Below are 20,160 nucleotides of genomic sequence, written 5' to 3' on the forward strand. Positions count from 1 at the left end.
AACTGACCAGAGGATTAAAACATAGAATCCAAGCCTTTCTTGTACTTCTTATAATTTTCTCTGTATCTTTAGTTATGTAGTATTTCTTGTAATTTGTTAGAGCTTGTCTCTAAACACAAACTCACACTGTTATTACTTATTTTGTGTATAGAAATGGTTCTGGTTTGATTTGATTTGGTAATGATTTTTTTTTAAAAGTTCGTAATCAATACTAAGGAACTCCTACATGTTTGTGATACCATGTTGTTGGTGACTAAAATCAAAAGTTTGTCTGAAGAATAGTTTTTACATTAGTGTCATGTGTGCAGAGGTGTAGGCTTAGCTATGCATACTAAGTATTTCAGAAAACAGCAAGCCAGTAAATACTGGTTTATATGAATGTTAAATAAAAAGTTCTTAATGTCAACAAGCATATCGTCTATATTCAGGATTATATAAAGAATTGTTTAATATTTTTTTAGTACCAGTAAAAAATTATCCTGCTTGTAAATGGTTTTAATATTGTGATCCATATTCTTGCTGTGTAACACAATATATCTTCAGAATTCATTTTGAGGAAAGAGCAGAACTTAAGTCTTCATTTAATGAAATAAAGTCCATTTTTACTTAAAGGTATGTTTCATTTTTGTCTGGCATATGAGAAAAAAACAGTCAAGCCAAAATCTACAAATAAAATAATTTAAAAAACATTAAATGAAAAGTAGAGTCTGAGTCTTTGTTTACGTTTCACTACAAAATAAGATGTTTCATTGTTTTAGTAAAACAAGAAGCAAAAAAAAACTTTCATTAAGCTAGAAGGGGCCTAAAATTTTAGTATTGTTCTGTGACATAGCAATATACAGTATAGCATCTTTTCTAACAAGACTTAAGCATTTATGAGCATGGCTCACTTTATTAGATACATAAAGTACATAATAAAAATTGTAAGTTGGAGAAGATGCTATCAGACTCTGATTGTTTGCTACCTCAGTTGAACTTGGTCATCTTCCTACAATGTCTAAATTTACAGAAATGCATTTGGAATCAGGTGGTATTCTCCTCAATGAAAAATTTTGATTATGTGGATACAGCCTAAAATAATAGCATTTCTTGCAGCTACATCAGACTTCTGGCTCATACTATTTGTATTCAAATAGTAATCTAAAGTTTTCATATGTAATATTACCCAGACAAGTATTGTGCTCCTGAATCTCTGCATTTGGTCTGCATTTTCTGAATACAAATTTTCCTTTATCTCACTAAATTATACTATTTCCAGTGCATTTCTCTACCTAACAAGTTGACTTTGAATTTTATTTCTGACTTCTAGGACATTAGCTTTCTTGCCAATTTGTATTATAGGTTATATATGTTATTACATTATGAGCTTTTGCTTCCATCTTTTTATTGAAGTCACAAAGGTAAAAATGTTGAGGATTGAATTTTTTTGCACCCATCCCTGGGAGTACATTATGCCAGTTTCAGATAATTTTTGTGTTTAAGTTGTCAATATTCATACTGCTAAATTCATATTGTAGTATACGCAATTAAATATATGTTTCCTAATCTTCATACAGACCTGCATTCTGATGTTATTTGAAAACTCTGGCATATTCTGTGGATAGACAGGATTAATACTTTGGTTTTATATATTTCTATAGTACATATTCGACATTTCTGTATTTGTTTCTGCAGATTGCTATACCAATCTTAGCATCACAGAATATTTTGAAAATCTTTGTTCTATTGATTTTTAATGTCAGATTATAAAACCAGAAAAGGAAATTGCAAGCCTATAGAGGTAAATGTAGGAAACAGCAAAACGTATAATACTCAGTTTTATTTGCTGAAAAACAAATTTATAGAATTGCATAATATTTACTGGAACTGTTGAAGAAGGCAATGGAAAATGTAAGGATTATTATAAGGATACCAGCAAGGATGCATCTATGTAGTCACCAGAAGTCAACCTTGGCTCAATACTTTTACCTAAAAGGAAATTGCTATTAACAGATAATGCAAATATATCAGAGTTATCTGAATTGTATACAACAAATATTATGCCTTAGCCTGCATCACCTTTTCTTTAAAAAAAAAGCTAAGCAAACCAAATGTTAAGTGTACCTGTTCAGAAATACTGAATCACTTGGTGACATCTATAGCAGGAATTTCTATAGTATTTGTTTAAAACAGAATAAGGTGAACTGAACTAGAGCTATATACAAGCACTGTTGCCAATATCAAGCTCAATTATTTAATGAGATTCATGCTGGTGAAATGTCTGGTATATTATATCCTATAATTCCCATGTTCATAGCTTAAAAGATCAACCGGGTGTGGGATTTTATATATGTATCGTGAGGAACACAATAACCATCTAATAATTTACAGGAGATAGAAATAAATAGTTTAAATTTACTAAGTGAACAAAATGCACCTTTTACAATAAAATCTGAAATACATATTATGGAAATGTTGTTTAACTGTACAGAAAATAGCTGCTTAACGCTCTCTAACTGGGTCAGGTTACCAGAACAGATCTTATTTGTAGCTTTAAAGAAAGAAATAACTTCGGCGATACCAATTAATTGCTGCACAAAGTGACTATGACATCCAAATGGTAAGTAAAGATTTTCCTGTTGCAGTCTGATTTCTTAGCATATAGAGTAATTATCAAGTGTTGTTATCTAGTCTTCCACCTTCTGCATCCTAAATTAGAAGGTTGAATTATCATTCTTCCTTTCAGGAATCAGCCCAGGGTTTTTTTCATTAGCAGCTTCCTTTGGTTGATTTTCTGCAAAAAAAAAAAAAAGTGGATTTTTTTCCCATCCAATAAATGCATCCAGTAAAAATAATTGAACATAAATGTTATTTGCCTACAATTATTTGCATTGGGAGAAATATTTTATTCCAAACTGGCTAATTCAGTATAAGACTTTTATCTACAAAAAAGAGAGAAGTCTTGTTTAGAAATGCTCATAAATACGGAGATTGGATACTCAGTTGGCTGCCTGGTACAAGATTATGGATCAAGATTTATATGGGGTTTATATGATAATGGAAGAAGTTCAGTACAAAATTAGACTGCTTAGTTTTAAAAGATTTACATAGGTGGTTTAGAAAAAATCTTAACAAAATAAAAACCAGTAAATTATGATCACAAAGAAGCATAGGATAATATTACTCAGAATTTTAAAGAAGGGATACTGATTTTTAAAAAAAACACCCCACATAGGACAGACTCTTCCAATGAACAGGTGTTAAAAGATATACTAGGCCCTTTATATAAAGGAAGGATGGCATGCTCCTGGCATTTGAATGGTTGGCTTAGAAACCTGATAGTCATGATAATGGCATGCCAGCAAATATGATATTGCATAATACAGTTTGCATAAACATTCAAACAAGTAGAATATGAATTATAACATTACATCTGAGCTTCCTGAATGATATTCGGTCCTTGAAAAGCTTTGATTGAACAAAGAAGAGTTCACCTTCATCTGCAACAGAAATATCCATGGTGTTTGCTGGTTCTCCAACTTAATGGCAACTGCATCCCCTGGAAGAACATGAACAGCATTTCTCCGACCAGTCCGATCACAGGTGATGAAGTCAGCATAGGCAGGCTCAGTCTCCATCATCTCACCAACATTGTATGTGGCAGAATCCCTAGGTAGTACAATAATGCAATATTATTAATGGGCATAGGATACCTTCTTATTAAAATATATTGATCACATAAAGCTACCTAGGTAGTCATAAGATATGACTGATACAAAAAATGGAATATACAGTAAGTGTTAAGGAGGGGGGAATCTTGCTGGGAGGAAAAAGATTAGAATGTTTGGCTAAGGTCAGCATTAAATCCTACATTCCTATCTTTTTCCTTATCCTATGTTTGTTTATCAGCTTACCAAGATGATACTGTGTTAGACCATTATGAGTGACAGCATCCTATCATGTCAGTAAATTTCCAAAATTTAAATTTGTCATGTAGAACTGAAATATTAAAATATTTTGCAACTGTCGTAGGACCCAATTAAATTAAGATCAGCCAACCAAACATTTACATTCTATTACTGAGGCAAGTACAAGTACTGTGAATGGTTGTTGAATTCTTCAGATGTTACCAATGATAATTAGAAACAGCTATTACAATGCATTCTCTTTTACAATCACAGATTTATATACCGGCTTTCAGTGAAGGGAAATGTGGAACTATAGTTTCTCAGAATAGTAGTAGAGAATGTCAAAAGCCAAGGTGGCACAGTGGTTAGGGTGCAGTACTGCAGGCCACTTCAGCTGACTGTTATCTGCAGTTCAGCAGTTCTAATCTCACCGGCTCAAGGTTGACTCAGCCTTCCATCCTTCCGAGGTGGGTGAAATGAGGACCCAGACTGTGGGGGCAATATGCTGACTCTGTAAAACCGCTTAGAGAGGGCTGAAAGCCCTATGAAGTGGTATAAGTCTAACTGCTATTGCTATTAATACATGGTCTCTTACAATGCGCCGTGGAAAATGTAAAGCAAAGTTTCTATTAACCTTTGGAAAAGCTGAGAAGGAAAGTCACCAAGATTGAACCTAAAGTGTTATACTATAATGTAAAATGAAAGCTTAGTCAGAGGTAAACAACTACTAGAAGTAAGTTTCATTTCTGGAGTTGCAATAAAATGTAACTCCCTAGCTGTATTGTTTTGAGTTTCTGGGGAAACTATTCATGGAGGCAGACAATGAAGAATTATTATTTCTAAAGCAGAACATAAATCATTCAAACAGCCATTCAGAACCAAACAAACTTCATTTTTAATATATGCACAGAAGAAAAATACATTCATAAAAATCTGAAAAGCAGCTTATGCTAATATCCTGGTTTTACCCAACTATACTATTTCTAAAGGTGGAATGGATATATATGCAGCTCTCTCCACCCCCTCAAACAATTCAAATAGGGTGCTCACACATTATAGAATTCAAAGGCTTTCACAATGTTTTCTCCCTTGGAGACAGTACAATACAGATGATCATTCTTAGCAAAGAAGAAAATAAATAGTTCAGGAAAAGAAATAAAGAATGTCTTGCCCTAGAAACACCAGTTACACATCAAAAGGAAGTGAACAGGACAGAATGCAAAGAAAGATTCTGGAAATTAAATGATTCACACCTACAATTCACAAAATAATGAGTCCACAGGAGAAGGAAAGTATTTGCCTTTAGACTGAAGGTAAACTACAGACCTCCAAATAAGAAATGCAAATGATTTACCGAACTCAAAATGGAGTAGGATAAAAGCTACAAATAATAGCAAAACCATATATTCAAAGTGTTACTACATACAAATGCATTTAATTTTTTAAAAAGCATGTATTCATGTGCACTCTTAGTTGATTCAGATTTTGAATTGTTATATTATTATTCTTGATCACATTTTAAATTAATTGCAGAGAAGAGAAACAGGCTGATGAAATTGATAAGCCGCCTCCAACTTTCTTCTGGAGGTAGTATAAATGTAGTATTAAAAGGTTAATGTGTGTTTATTGATAAACATATAAATATATTAAGAGTTAAATGTTTATCAATAGTTTCAAAAAATATTAAAATATATGATAATACTAGTTTATGTGACAAAGTGCTATTCATACTTTAAAGACAGAAAGTAATGGCATCTTAAAGACTAATGCATTTCTTTTGGTAGAATATATTGTTTGGAACAGCATTTTGATCAGTTGGATAGAACTTGTACTTCTTAAATATGAACTTTTTAAGAGGACAACTGTTGGTCTCAACTTTGAAGTCTTGGTTTAGATTTTAAAATTGTGGTTAGATTTGGTATGTGTTGGCCAGCAGAGGGCAGACTTGGATTACTGTCCCACCACCACTCACCCCCCCACCCCAATACTATAACATATGTGGAGTGTTGACTCAATCTCAATGTCTCATAAAACAGTTTTGATTACTCTTGAATCAGAATAAATGAGTTGGTTGAATTGCAATGGAACTGTTTTGAAAATAGATTCCCATATGAAATGGTTATATTTTTGTTTTCAAGCAGAAATACTCAATTGGTATACATAGGGCTTGGTAATGTCAGAAGCAGAGAAGGAAGAAAATCTACATATATAGTGTCATGTGGTTGAACACTTTTTCTCCAGAAGCTTGATATGATAATAAACAAAATTGGTATAAAGAAAGTAGGTCCCAAAAAATGGCTATAAATTGTTTGCACCCAAATCTTCGGCAAAGCAAGATTCTCAGAAGATACCTGAAGAAAAGAGTTAATAATATTAACTAAATAATTAAGATTTAATTTTACAGTTATTTTTTGCTCAATTTGACAACTTAACAAAATGAAAATCACCATCTGAAAATCTTACAGGAAAGAGGCATCTTATGCCAATTGGTTTGCAATATGAAATGAATTCATATTCATTTCCAAAATCATCTTCCTCCTCCTCCTCCTCCTCCTCCTCCACCTCCTCCTCCTCCTCCTCCTCCTCCTCCTCCTCCTCCTCCTCCTCCTCCTCCTCCATGTTTTGTCAATATTAATACAAATGCTTGCAAAAAGTGTATCATTTGCACTAGATGATAATCAACTAAGAAACCGTAGAGATTATTTTATATCACGAACCCTGACTTCACAAGTCAACATTTAGCCTCATTTATCAAGATTCTTTTGATGTCCTTAAATAAAACCATCCTCAATCAAAAAGAAGAGGCTTTGAATCAAGCATTGTATGTCAACAACTAGTGATTCCAAAGGATTTCAATACATTTACAGGGCTAGAAAATAACAATTCCTCCCCACCCCCCAAAAAACTGCTTGTATTTAGAGACAGTATATTGTATAACAGGAGAAGTTTAGTTGAATACTGGATATAAAGAAATAGAAACCGAAATTAAAATTGCTAAGCAACAACTTCCTATGCTTATACTACTTTGATAGATGAAATTCCTTGTTGAAGGGGGAAAATTGCAAAAATATCTACAGAACTTTACTAAATTTCCACCCAAATCAGTGAAAAGTGTGATCATTATTTAGTGACTTCCAGGAACAGCAAAGTAGGACTTTGGGGACTGCGTGCAGTTGGTGGGTTGTCCACACCTAATTTAGAGTTATAATGCCTTTTAATATTAATATTTGTCTTACCATGGCCAACAACTATGAAAGGCAACCTGTCCATGGATTTCTTTGTTTATTGCTTGTTATTTCAAAGGCATTTTAACTGATCACTAGCTATCACCTTTCCTCTTGTGATCTGTAAGATAATCCAAGCCTATTCTTTACTGTACCTTACCTTCTGCTTTTCTGATTTTTTTGATGCTCCTCTTTTGCCTCAGTTTTGCAGTGAAGACAAACACCTTGTGCGTCTAACATGTCTCCATTCATGTCAACATCGCACTTCTGACATTGTTTGAGACAGGTTTCCTTTATGTTTTCAGACATTCTAAATGTTAACTTGGTCTGCTCAGCTCTTGGATTTACTGCAGCGAATGGGAATGTGAAAAATTTATATCAACTTAAAAATAACAGTTATTTTGGTCAAAGCAGTTTTATCCATTGTAATAGGTAGGATCCATAATATATTATAGTTCAGCATGCTTAAGTCCACTTGCTAGACCATAGTATAGGCAACCAAATCATAGGACTTTGAAATCTATCTTCATTTTTTTCTCCAGAGCACAACTAAAAATAATTACTCATCTAAAGAAATAGTCATAGCTGCTCTGCTCCTGAGACTGAATAAAATACTTGTGACTTTACTATTATATTTACCCTAGCAGGAACCGAGTTAATACTGTCTTCTTGAACTACCCACATTTTTGTGCCACTGTAACAACAATAAGACTTTAACAATGGCTGGATGATGCTAAAAAACTCTTTAAGACACTCCCTAGAAATAAACTTTTTTTCTTCTGCTCTGCCCTCAAAAATGTAAGTCATAGTTTTAAACACCCTTTTTCAAAAGCATGTTTAAAATTGTCATGTGTGGAGTTAGTTCTCTTCCTCTGTGTATGTGTGAGTTTTTCTTGCCTTCTTTATTAAAATAAGCTACTTTTCTTTTACTAGTCATCTATCTGATAATAAAATACAATCGTTTAGGAGAGCATTAGTAATTCAAAAAAAATATTGCAGCAACAAAATGTATTAAAAGGGCAGGACACATGCAATGCATTCCACCTTATTATCCATAGGGGCTTAAGACAAAGTCCTCTCCCAACTGTAGATTTAATTCATGAACTCAAGAGGGGTTTAAACCTCAATAATTATTGCAGCAACCCACATCAAGATAATTTTCCTGAGATGCGGTAAAAATAGGGACCAAACAAGTACACAGAAACCAGTGTTTTCCCAGATTGCTGCTGTTAGCTAATGCAGCAATGGTGACACAGATATACATATAAATGAAAAACGGTCATTTCATTCGAAATTCTCCTGGCTATTTTCTCTAGCAGGGCATATTATTCTTACAGCTTCTGCTTTGAAGTGCTCCTTGTCAACGTGTCCCATCTGTTCCCGGCTTATTTTTCTACCCTTACCTGGTGACCTGACTACTGTGGGATCTGGTGTCAGTCTGAGGCTCTGCTCTTTCCAGAGCCCCCACTATAGAATAAGGGAGCGCCATGGCAACCAAAGGCTTATTTCCAAAGGAGGAAAGCCAGCCAGGCCTCAGGTTAGGCCTTGTGCTGGCTTCAGGCAAAACCACCTTCCTCATCCACCTAGCCCTGTTGATCTCACTTCAGGCATGGAGAATGGAAGACTTGTACCTCCTGTGTTTCTCTGTGTAGCAGCATCCCATTCAAATGCCCTGGCAGTTAGGCTCCAACACTCCAATGGTCAGGCCACCTGAAGTTCACCCATGACTCTTGAAGCTTTGGGGGTTAGAACAGAGTCATTCGCAATTTTGACTTTGTAAAATGCGGGACTGGATATTGCCTTGGGTTTTAGGGGTGCCAAAACAGCAATGCTGTCGGATAAAGGAGAGCTCTTCTCAGACTGTGAGATCTCCCTATTTGTTTCAGTTTGGCTTGATTCGGTTTTTTTTTTCTTTGGCCAATGATTCCATAACTGGACAACACTGTCATTAGAACAAGAGGTAACACACATTACACAGAAGGGGACTTTAATAAACACTTAAAAAGTTGCACACTAGCTATTTCTAATTTAAACTTATTTAGAAGTAACATTCTTCTCTTCGTTCGACTAAACATACCAAATTCATTTAGCTATTCATCAACATGATTTAGGCTCCAGACTCCTTACTTAGTCTCCAGACTCACAATATTTGTAGCTTTCGGGAAAAGAGGTTGTATTGTGGTTAGACTTCAATTATACACTATTCTTTCCAAAAGGAAAGGTGTCACCTAAAGATAGTAAGAGGAAATAGATTTGCATATCGTTTGCATAGCTTATTCTGCAATATGCATCTCAAGAATACCAGCCTCTGCACCTAGATTTGCAGACACCTCTACTGAAGGTCTACAGTCCTAATGGAAAGAAGACAATATACAGTATTTTGTATGCAGAAAATTTCTCACTGAAATCCCCAAAATGTAGTTTAAAAAGTTCTCAGCAGGCATCAATTATCTAAGTATGACAGCTTATACGACTAGGAAACATGACCATTCATAATGACCCACTTCTGCTGCTTGAAGTAACATCATGATAGGACCCTCCCAATCTTGGTACTCCACTTACCCACTTTCTCTAAGGTGGCTTGGACACTTTGTCATTTCACCCTTAAAATGGGCACCACTCCAGGCTAAATTCATCCAAGGCTTTTGATACTTTACCCCCACCCCACCCTTTAAACCAAAAATGGCCCCAACATGTTGCCTTTGACATACTGTGATAGCATGATGTCATCAACTATACTGTTGCAGAAACTGACAGGCTTTAGACTTCTCAGGATACAGGAAAAGTGTTATTTGGCAGCCAGGTTCAGAAAGTTAGCAAAATGGTAACATTGCAAGTTTGAACAACCTTCATTAGCGAAGCACGCATTTTCTTATACATTATCAAAGGCCCGGAAACACTTAACTCATTTCTTATTGGTACCTTTGAGGAAAAAGCCTTATAAGGAGATGGGGTCTTACTTCTCCTTTTGTTACAGGTATGGACTACGTGTCATTAACGAACTTTATTTGTGGTTTAGACTTTTGACATAGGGAGGTTGGCTGGAACATCTTGTGGTTAGAGGCTGATGACATTTCCCTGTCCCTTTAAGCAAGCTTCTAACTGTCCCTTTTGCCATGTCTTCATTCATTTTAATCCATTTTATATATTTTTCTACTTTAATACCAGTGATGGTGAACCTTTTCGGCACTAAGTGCCCAAACCGGAATGTTCGTGCATGCGTATGCATGGGCACCTGCTGGAGCGCCGGCAACCCAAAAACCAGCTGGCGGGTGTGCATGCCGGCCAGTTAGTCTTCGGGTTTCCAGCACGCACACGTGCACCGGCCAACTGGTCACCGGAAACCTGAAGACCAGCTGGCCAGCATGTGCATGCCTTGTTTTGGGCTGTTTTTGTCTGTTTTCCGGGTTATTTTTGGGGCCGTTTTCAGTCTGATTTTCTGGGCAAAAATGGCACGGAAACGCCCTGCCCCAAAGCCCCCCAAAGGCCCGGAAAACGGTGCCCACAAAGACCAGCTGGCTGGCGCGCATATGTGCACCAGAAACCAGAAGAGCAGCTGGTGATGGTGCATGTGCCCACAGAGTGGGCTGTGCATGCCACCTCTGCACCACCATGGTGCCAGAGGTTTGCTATCACAGAACTATATTATCTCTGACTTCTAGGAGAAGAACAACATCAAATGCTCACCTCTATAATGAATTGTGTCACTTTCGCTTTCATTCTCTCTTGCATCTCGGTATTGCTGTTTTCTGTCTCAGACAAATGCTGTTGTTCCTTTTCATGACATTATCCAGGTTTTAGAAACCACATTATTGAAGCCTGCAGATTTTGGACCTCTCTATGTACTATATCCCCATGATTCCCTTCAAAGAGATCTAGAACAGTCTCACATTAAATTCCCAAACTAAACTAAGAGGTTTCATCTGGTAAATAAGGAAATGAATCTCTTCTCCCCTATCCTTGACCTGTGAGAAAATGAATTTCACTTTGTCTGTAGGAAACAGAAAAGTAGGAAACTCCCTTCACTCTACAGTTCTCCAGCTTTTAGTAAACAGAAATAAAACAGCACCCATGAGGGCATCACTATGGAAAGAGATTTTGCCAAATGGCAGCACAGAGATTTTTATTCTCTGAAGACATGATTATTTTTATTCCTTTATCATCCTGATTCAAAAAATATATAAGCCAGCAATCTTTCTCTTAGTTGCCACTGAAAGACGTGAATAATTCCAGTTTTGGAATACATTGTTAGAAAACTGATAAAATTTTTACGGACATATTGCTTTATGTGGCAAGAATGCAAAATATATACTAATCTAGCTAGGTTATATTCAGGCAATTTACTCTACTTGACATCACATGGTAGAGTATTCATAAAGCAAAGAATTAATTTTCTATTAATTGTCTATGTACAGAAATTATAGAATGTGCACTCCATTATAATGTGCCCAGTGGAAAATTGCCCTTAAACCGTAGGATGGCCAACCTCTTGAAATAAAATTAATTTTATTTCTATATAGTGCAGCCCATAAATGTCTAGTAACAATACTGCATAGTTCTGAGAAATTCTTTGAGCAAAGGGAAAAAGAATATTGTAAGCGAAATGGGCACTATATAAATTTTATAAATTAATAAATAAAATAAGCATAATAAAAATTCCTAAGGCATTTAGTTCTTAGCAAATTCTTCATCTAGATTTTTTAGACCAACTATCTGTGACTCCAAATGCTAAAATAAAACGAGATTTGAATCAGAAGTTGTATCTTCAATAGAAAGTTTCAAATTCTAAACAATTAATGAATCACAATTAATTGGTAGATATGCAGTTACTAAACTCTAGATTGTACAGGGTTTCATAATTTATTTTCTGAACTTCTCGGTATGAATGAAACTAAAACATTTTTTTCTATTTGAACTAGCACTGTCAGTGTGACCTAAAGTAAACATCTTTTCAACATAGTTTAGACTTTGCCAAACTGATCAAATGTGTTCATTTCCCAAAGTTCCCAGTCCACAAGGTTTAGCCATATTTGGTAAAGATTATGGAACTTCTGCAGCATTATGCATGAATTCAATTACAGAATTGATGAATGTACCTTTTGATGGCACATAATCCATCCATCAGTGAGGCTTCTAATAGGACATATTTGGAAGGACCCTTCACTGATGGGATAGGCTGTGCTGGTGTGACAAATGAAGGAAGTCTTTAAGAAGATGTTGGCTAGCCCTTTGTCTGGAACGGTATAGGGTTTCCTGCCTAGCAGGGGGTTGGATTAGAAGACCTCCAAGGTCCCTTCCAACTCTGCTATTGTATTGTATTATTGTATTATTGTAACGCCAGTGAACTCCAGCTCTTTCCAAATTCATGCTGGGTATCACAACTGATCCCTATCTACATTTTCTTTTCCTGTGTACCTTTTACAATAGAGAAAAGTAGCAGTTAACACCCTTTGTACAAGTTGAATAAATATGTTTTAAAACGTGAGATTTTGTTGCATATGATTCTTAGTACAAATATTATGCACTGGACTGAGTTTTGTTGCACATTACAAGATCCAGTCATTTTTTAAATCATCTATACTAAAAACACCAGAATCAAGGAATATCAGAATATATTTGTCTTAGAGTGCATACACTTTTCTTCTGCCTTGAATTACTTTTGGTGGTCAGGTACTTATCTTTGTGCTATCTGAAAAAAGTATGCATGTGCATATTTATGTGTATGTCTCTCATATGGGATTTTCACCCTTTCCAGTTTCTTTACAAATCCTGAGTGGTACTCTGTGCCTATTTTAAAGAAAATGTATTTACATTCAAGGGAAACCTGAGAAATTAAAGAGGATTGAAAAGGAAACTTCCCCAGGACTGAAGAAGAATTCAAAGATCTTGGGGGGAAATGAGCAGACTTCATTTAACACACTAACTATAAATGGTTCCAGAAATCCAAGAGAGTAAAGCATTTTGTTTCCCACTGATGAAAAACCTGGTTTCATGGTCACTAGATAACCTATTGCCATTCAGATGCCTTGGGCTACAAGACCTACCAGACACTGTTGCAGCGTTTGGAGATGATGACAGCATAATCCAACACATCTGAGTAAAGCTAGGGTATAGGAACCTTCTTTAAGATGATGCCTAGGTTTCTGTCTTCTGTGGCTATAATAGGTCTTCTCGGGATAAAGTTGACAGTTTTATCTCAGCTTTAGTTCAATCTGTCCAAGGGGCTGTTATGTAATAACGGCCTTTTAATTCTTAAGATTTAGGACTGTATGTCTGTTGAGTTCAAAGTAACTCACCATACATTTAGCAGATTTTCCATGAGATTAGTCATGACTAGTTTCAGGCTCTAAGGCCTGTTAAAATCAATAAACCAAGAGACATACTCCTTGGGGCCTTTTAGTAAATGTACCACCATGCAAAACCCACCATTATAGAATTTAGTTTATGGCAGTGATGGTGAAACTTTTTCTTACTGTGTGCCAAAAGTGTGTGCGTGTGTCACTCAATCCCCCCTGCGCATGCACGCGCGACCTCTCCCCAGGCTCTGGAGGCTTTCCTGAAGCCTGGGGGTGGGTGGAACGGTCTCCTGCGGCCCTCCAGAAGGGCAAAAACTCAGCTGGCCAGCACGCACATATGCGCCAGAGCTGACGGCTGGCATACCACCAAATATGGCTTCACGTGTCATAGGTTCACCATCACGGGTCTATGCTCTACAAGTAATTAATAATTTTCTATAATCCAGAAACTAAATTTTAGAATTCATAAATGTACTTATATTAATTGACCTACAGTATATCAACACTAAGCATTAACCTTAGGCAAGATTGGATCTAAGCAATACTTAGATGAAAGACAATCAATAAATGCCAGACCTGAAGACTAGAATGGAAATATAAAGACCATAGAGAAGACGACAATAGTAAACTATTTCCATATTGGTGCAAAATTTATATAAATATATTTATAAAGATATCACAAGTCATTCTGTAAAGGAATACAATTTTGATATAAATTGTAATTGAAGGTTGTAAGGATTATTATCTGAGTTACAACAATGATGTCAGTCCAGATGTTTTAAAGTGCAGCTGCTAAGCAAATGCTGTATGAGCTACTGTTTGTTCCAGAAAGGATATCCTTTCCTCTGGTGAACCAAGTTGAATTAGCATAAACTGATGCAACAATGTGAATAAACTCCATAATAATCTCATTCAATTTATTTATTTATTTATTTATTTATTTATTATTTATTTATTATTTAATGTGCGCCCACCTCACTGATAAGGTGACACAGGGAGGCTTATAAATGACAAAAGAATATATATATATATATATATATATATATATATATATTAATATATATATATATATATTATAATATACACACACACACACACACACACACACACACACAAATACAATTAAAAATGCTACCTATGAAGGAGATGGATAGCATGGGGTTGAGAGGTGGTCTTATTGTGTCAACCATCTCTAGCAAGGAATGCTCCCATCAGAACACCAAGCCAACGGGCAAAAACAAGTTTTTAGATTGCTCTGGAAGGCCAGAAAGGTGGGAACAGATCTCACCTCCAAAAGTAGAATGTTCTACAAGGTGGGGGCCACAGTGCAACAAGCTCTATTCCTCAATCACGCTAGCTGAAATTCTTTAGCAGATGATTAGCAGACGATCTACAGTAAGTCCCTTCTGCTGGAACGACTGTGGCAGGCTAACCCCATTGGAGTGAGATGGTTCCTCAGATACCCTGGATCCATGACATAAAGGGCTTTAAACATAATGATCGAGTTGGACCCAGAAGCAAACTGGTAACCAATGCCTTTCAAGGGGCTCATTTCATTATGAAGGATTTATGTTATAAACTGATTTAATAGACATGACCTCTCTTTTGAGGCTTTGTTGCCTGCATAGAACTACAATTCCCAGAATCTTTAAGGAACAGACATGACTCTCTCCCTCTGTTTTGGGGTCATTTATCAAAAGATGCTAAATATTCATTGTGGAATATTCTGTGATTAAATGCCATTTGTTCCAACATATTCTTCCAGTAATATGTATGTTTATTTGTAAGGGCTTTTCTTAAGTTATCTTGAGATGTGAACTGCAGTGAAAATGGATTTCAATATGCCTTGCATTCAGAAGTTCAAAATGAGTATTTTCATATAAAATTTGAGATGGAACAAATTTCTTATCCATCCACATAGTTTTGAAAATGCATGCAGTAAAGCTGAAAAAAAAGGTAAAGGTAAAGGCTCCCCTTGCACATATGTGTTAGTCATTCCCAACTCTAGGGGCAGTGCTCATCTCCCTTTCAAAGCCGAAGAGCCAGCGCTGTCTGAAAACCTCTCCGTAGTCATGTGGCTGGCATGACTAAACACTGAAGGCACAAGGAACACTGTTACCTTCCCACCAAAGATGTTTCCTATTTTTCTACTTGCATTTTTACATGCTTTCGAACTGCTAGGTTGGCAGAAGCTGGGACAAGTAACCGGAGCTCACCCCTGTTACGAGGCACTAGGGATTCAACCGCCAAACTGCCAACCCTTTCTGATCAACAAGCTCAGTGTCTTAGGCACTGAGCCACTGTGTGATTCAAGGACTCTGCTAAAAAAGAGACCCTGTTAAAGACACATCTTATCACCTCACAGGGCTGTTGTTGAGGTTAAATACAGTAGGTAGCAAGAGTATTAGGTATATTCACTTCCTTGAATTACAGTATGTTTAAAAAGGAGAGCTGGAACTCATATACAGAAGACATAAAACTAATTGGGGTTTGCGTTTTAGATTTTACTCTAATTCCTTTATTTATCTTGATACAAATATTCCCTTTTTACCTCTAACCTGATAAATTTTAGCATATCCCAATTTTACATAAATTAAAGAAGTTCTAAATAATCCAGCATTCCTCTGAGAGTTAGAGGTGAGATAATTTGATTACATGAATTTAAATCTGAGTTTCATTTATATTTTAAATTTTTTCCCTATTTTTATTCCTACACATAATTTTAAGTGAATTTATATGCTGTTAAGTAACATTTTTTGACAGGAACATCCTTTGAGAGTTTCACTACATAAATTGCATATTGGAAAAGATAGATTTAATTTTCCACATATGCAGTTCTATTATTATGTGTTTATTTTAGCTTTGGTCAGCTGAAAATCCAGGGGAAAAAACAATCTGAAAGTGACTGTTTGATTGCATTGAAATCTTGGAAACCTTTTTAAATTAGGGATCTGTTTGAATATCTGATTTAATGCTGCCTGTTACATATGGAAACTATTACGTTGCAAAACACAGTAAAACTTTACATTATGGAATTATAGGTAAAAGGTAAAGGTTTCCCTCGCACATATGTGCTAGTCGTTTCTGATTCTAGGGAGTGGTGCTCATCTCCGTTTCAAAACCGAAGAGCCAGCGCTGTTCAAAGACATCTCCATGGTCATGTGGCTGGCATGACTAAATGCCAAAGGCACATGGAACGCTGTTACCTGCCCACCAAAGTGGTTCCTATTTTTCTACTTGCATTTTTACATGCTTTTTAACTGCTAAGTTGGCAGAAGCTGGGACAAGTAACTGGAGCTCACTCCATTATGCGGTGTTAGGGATTCAAACCACCGAACTGCCAACCTTTCGATCAACAAGGTCAGCGTCTTAGCCAATGAGTCCCTTTATGGAATCATACTAAGGAATATAATGAAAAATATCACATATTTTAAGGAATACGGGTAGTCCTCAACTATGACTGTAAGAGAACCTGCTCATCACAGCTATAAGTCTTAAAACGGGTCATTCATGACCAACTCAATTTTATGCCCCTTTTTGCAGACCTTTTGTCAAGTGTATGCCAGTTTTTAGAGTGAAACTATGGATCATTATGGGTGAGGTTTTGCTGAAAGCCAGAAATAAATGCCAGTTTTCAGTAAAACTGTTGTACAATGCAGTCATGTGACTATTGGTTGCTGCAAACAATCATAAATGAGGCCTGAAATTTGATCATGTGACTGTGTGGGTAGGGGGAGACTGATCACTGGAACTTCAAATTTGGGTGATAAGTACCCCCCCAGGCAGTGGCAGGTTTCAAAATTTTTTAGAACCTCTTCTGTAAGTGTGGCCTGCTTTGTGAGAGTGGCTTGCTGGCCATGTGACCAGGTGGGAGTGGCCTGCCGGCCATGTGACCAGGTGGGAGTGGCTTGCCAGCCATGTGATTGGGTGGGCATGGCCAACTTGTAAAATGTGGTGAAACTCACTTAACAATGCTCTTGCTTAGCAACCAAAACTCTGGCATTTGAAACACACAAGTCTTAAAGCTGTCAAGTTACAAAACTCTTGCACCCCTATCCCTTTAGGGAAAAAACCCCAGGGGTGTTCAAACTTGACAGCTTTAAGACTTGTGGACTTCAACTCCCAGAATTCCTCCTCTCGCTCTTTATCTTGATGATGTGTGGACGGGTGAGGGGAGCGAGCTGGAACCGGTTCTAAACGGCACTGTAGATTTGTGGGACCTCTTCTATAGAAGAGGTTAGAATTGGCAGGAACCCACCCCTGCCCCCAGGTAGGTCTACTGTAACTGACTGGATATAAAAACGCGTGACTATTATTCATCTTGGACTAATTCAGTTCTGTCAGTAATTTTTAAAACATTTCTTGGACTCGACATCAAGTTTAATTTACTTGGAGTACTTTTTGGCAGTTTATTCAATTTAAGCATTTATTATCTGGACATGAGGCCATTGCTGCTTCTGAAATTCCATACTTGTTAAAACCTTTGGAAAAACCTGTTGCAGCTCTAAAGCCAGTAGGATACTACATAAGAATAGATGAAATTCATAGTAATTATTTATATTATTTGAGAGATAATGAGATAGATGGCTCTGTGATTGTGAAATTATGAACATTTACTTTATTCGTTTAATTTATTTCATCTTAAAAAGTGAAAAATATTTTTTTTGTTTTACACATATTGATCATTTCAAAAAACATAGAATACTAGATGATTGCAACTGTTGCTCAAGAATTCAAGCTGTAACTTGTTCTGAGGATGCATTATTTTGTGTTGAAATTTTCAGAATGAACATTAATATAACTTTAGGCCATAACTGCATTTTGGGTGGAATTTTTTTTCTTAGATAAATCTTCTATAGGAGAACTGTGGACATTTTAAGGAAAGTAAAAATGACTTATTATGCAATATAGATCTGCATCAAATGTTAAGCAATAGATTTCTAGATAAAATAGACTGAACAGTAGGTTGCATCTTGCCATTAAACTGAAAAAAAATGTTTATTGAGCATAGACATTCACACCCAGACAGAATGATGCCAAAATGATATCTCCACCCATTTGTATTTCTTTCACGATATCTCACACACAACTATGTAAGTGGCACAGGTTGCATTATGATGTATATTTTGCCATTTGCCTTATGCTTTTCAGTAATTTGATCAATGCTTTTATGGTGTGTGTGTGTGTGTGTGTGTGTGTGTGTAATTATAGTCTGATTATAGTTATATATTAGAGAAACTACTTCATTAAAAAGGACAGCAGAAAACAGCACAATTTAGGACAAAGTATCTTTCAGTTAAAGACAATTTATGATAAAATGGATGTCTGCCTAGGGTTATTTTTTTTTGTAATGATTTTAATCCCTTTGCAGTTCCATCTATCATTTAATAATATTTGGCCTGGATTATTCAAGTTAGTCATACCCGTTTTTTTTTAAAAGAATAGGACCATGTTACTGCAGCTACACTTTGCTGTATCAAACCACATTCTGAATGCAGAACATTTTAAATTTACCCCCTAAAAAAATAAGTCGGAAATCCTTCCGACACAGGCTGAGAATAATATTTCCCAATTTAGAATTTGCAATAGTTGATTACAGAGGAATCAATGATTTATGTGAGACAAGTTCATAGTATACTTGAGTTTGTAATAGTGCTTTGCCAATTGATCATTTCATATTTTCTATTTTTATTTTGGACATTAAGCAGTGTTTGATCATATAATCAGTATTTCAAAACTCAAATGTTATCAAACATTAGCAAATATATTCCAAATTATTATTTCATTGATATTGTTCAATGCTTTACTATAATTGTAAGGATAAACAACACAAATCTTGGGTTTATGTAATACATTGTTAATTAGGAAAAGAGTTTTAATGGTACATATTAATATTAACTGATTATATATTAATACAATAAATGAATCAAACAATCAGTGACATCATTAAGATAACAATTAATAGCTTCTCTTTTTTTCCAGTTCCTTCATCAGCAGAATGCAATAATCTTTAGAGGCAAGCAGTTGTATACAGATCACTACAATGAGATATATCACTGCTATTTCTGAAAAAGACAAATTTTCTAATAACTTTAATCTGCTCCATTTTCTCCAAGAAATGCTTCATATATTTATTTCAAATTTGTTCCTATAATATATGATTTGTAGCAGGAAGCAAAAACTTCTCCCTAATTAAAATTTATGTTAGTAAGAGGCTAGCACATTAATATTATAGAAAAAGTACAATACATATGAAAGAAATATTCCTGAGGACTTGATATCATCAGTCCAACATGCCTCTATTAGAATTTGGCTGTCCTTGCAATATAACTCCCTTAACTCTGTGAGGTAAAACTCATTTCTACAGCTGTTATCAAGCATAGTTTAGCATGCTGCACAACTTTACTCACAGAAATGGCTTCAGCAGCTCTCAGGCCAACAAGTTAGTCTCTTAAAATTCAAGGATCAGACACAGTTCAGTCCCACATGTGTGCATATGATGGCAAATAGCCAGAGTTCCTAGATGTATTCTTGCTTTAGACTTGCTGCTTCTGTTTCTACACGCAGATTGACGAAGCTGCCCTTTCTAGAGTTTAGGAGGCGTTTCCTTACTCCTTTGTCAGTAAGTCTTGTTTGTTGTAATCCAATGCTCAGTCTGGATGATGTCAAAGAGCTTCTTGCTTGCTTCCATCTCACTGTACACAGGAGGGATCTATTTCCTCTGCTTTGTTTAGCTGCATTGTAACCTCATCT

The 20,160-nt window shown here is 35.9% G+C and overlaps 1 long non-coding RNA gene across 1 annotated transcript; it reads right to left on the reverse strand.

Annotated features, from left to right (window-relative positions):
- Nucleotides 1-108: 108 nt before the first annotated feature.
- LOC116509070 lies at nt 109-20,160 on the reverse strand. Its single transcript, XR_004255457.1, has 3 exons — nt 19,818-20,160; nt 3,474-3,648; nt 109-2,773 (listed from the first exon to the last, which is right to left on the reverse strand). It is a non-coding gene; the product is annotated as an uncharacterized LOC116509070 (long non-coding RNA).

Source organism: Thamnophis elegans, chromosome 5 (genome assembly GCF_009769535.1).
Source record: "Thamnophis elegans isolate rThaEle1 chromosome 5, rThaEle1.pri, whole genome shotgun sequence".
NCBI classification, from domain to species: domain Eukaryota; kingdom Metazoa; phylum Chordata; class Lepidosauria; order Squamata; family Colubridae; genus Thamnophis; species Thamnophis elegans.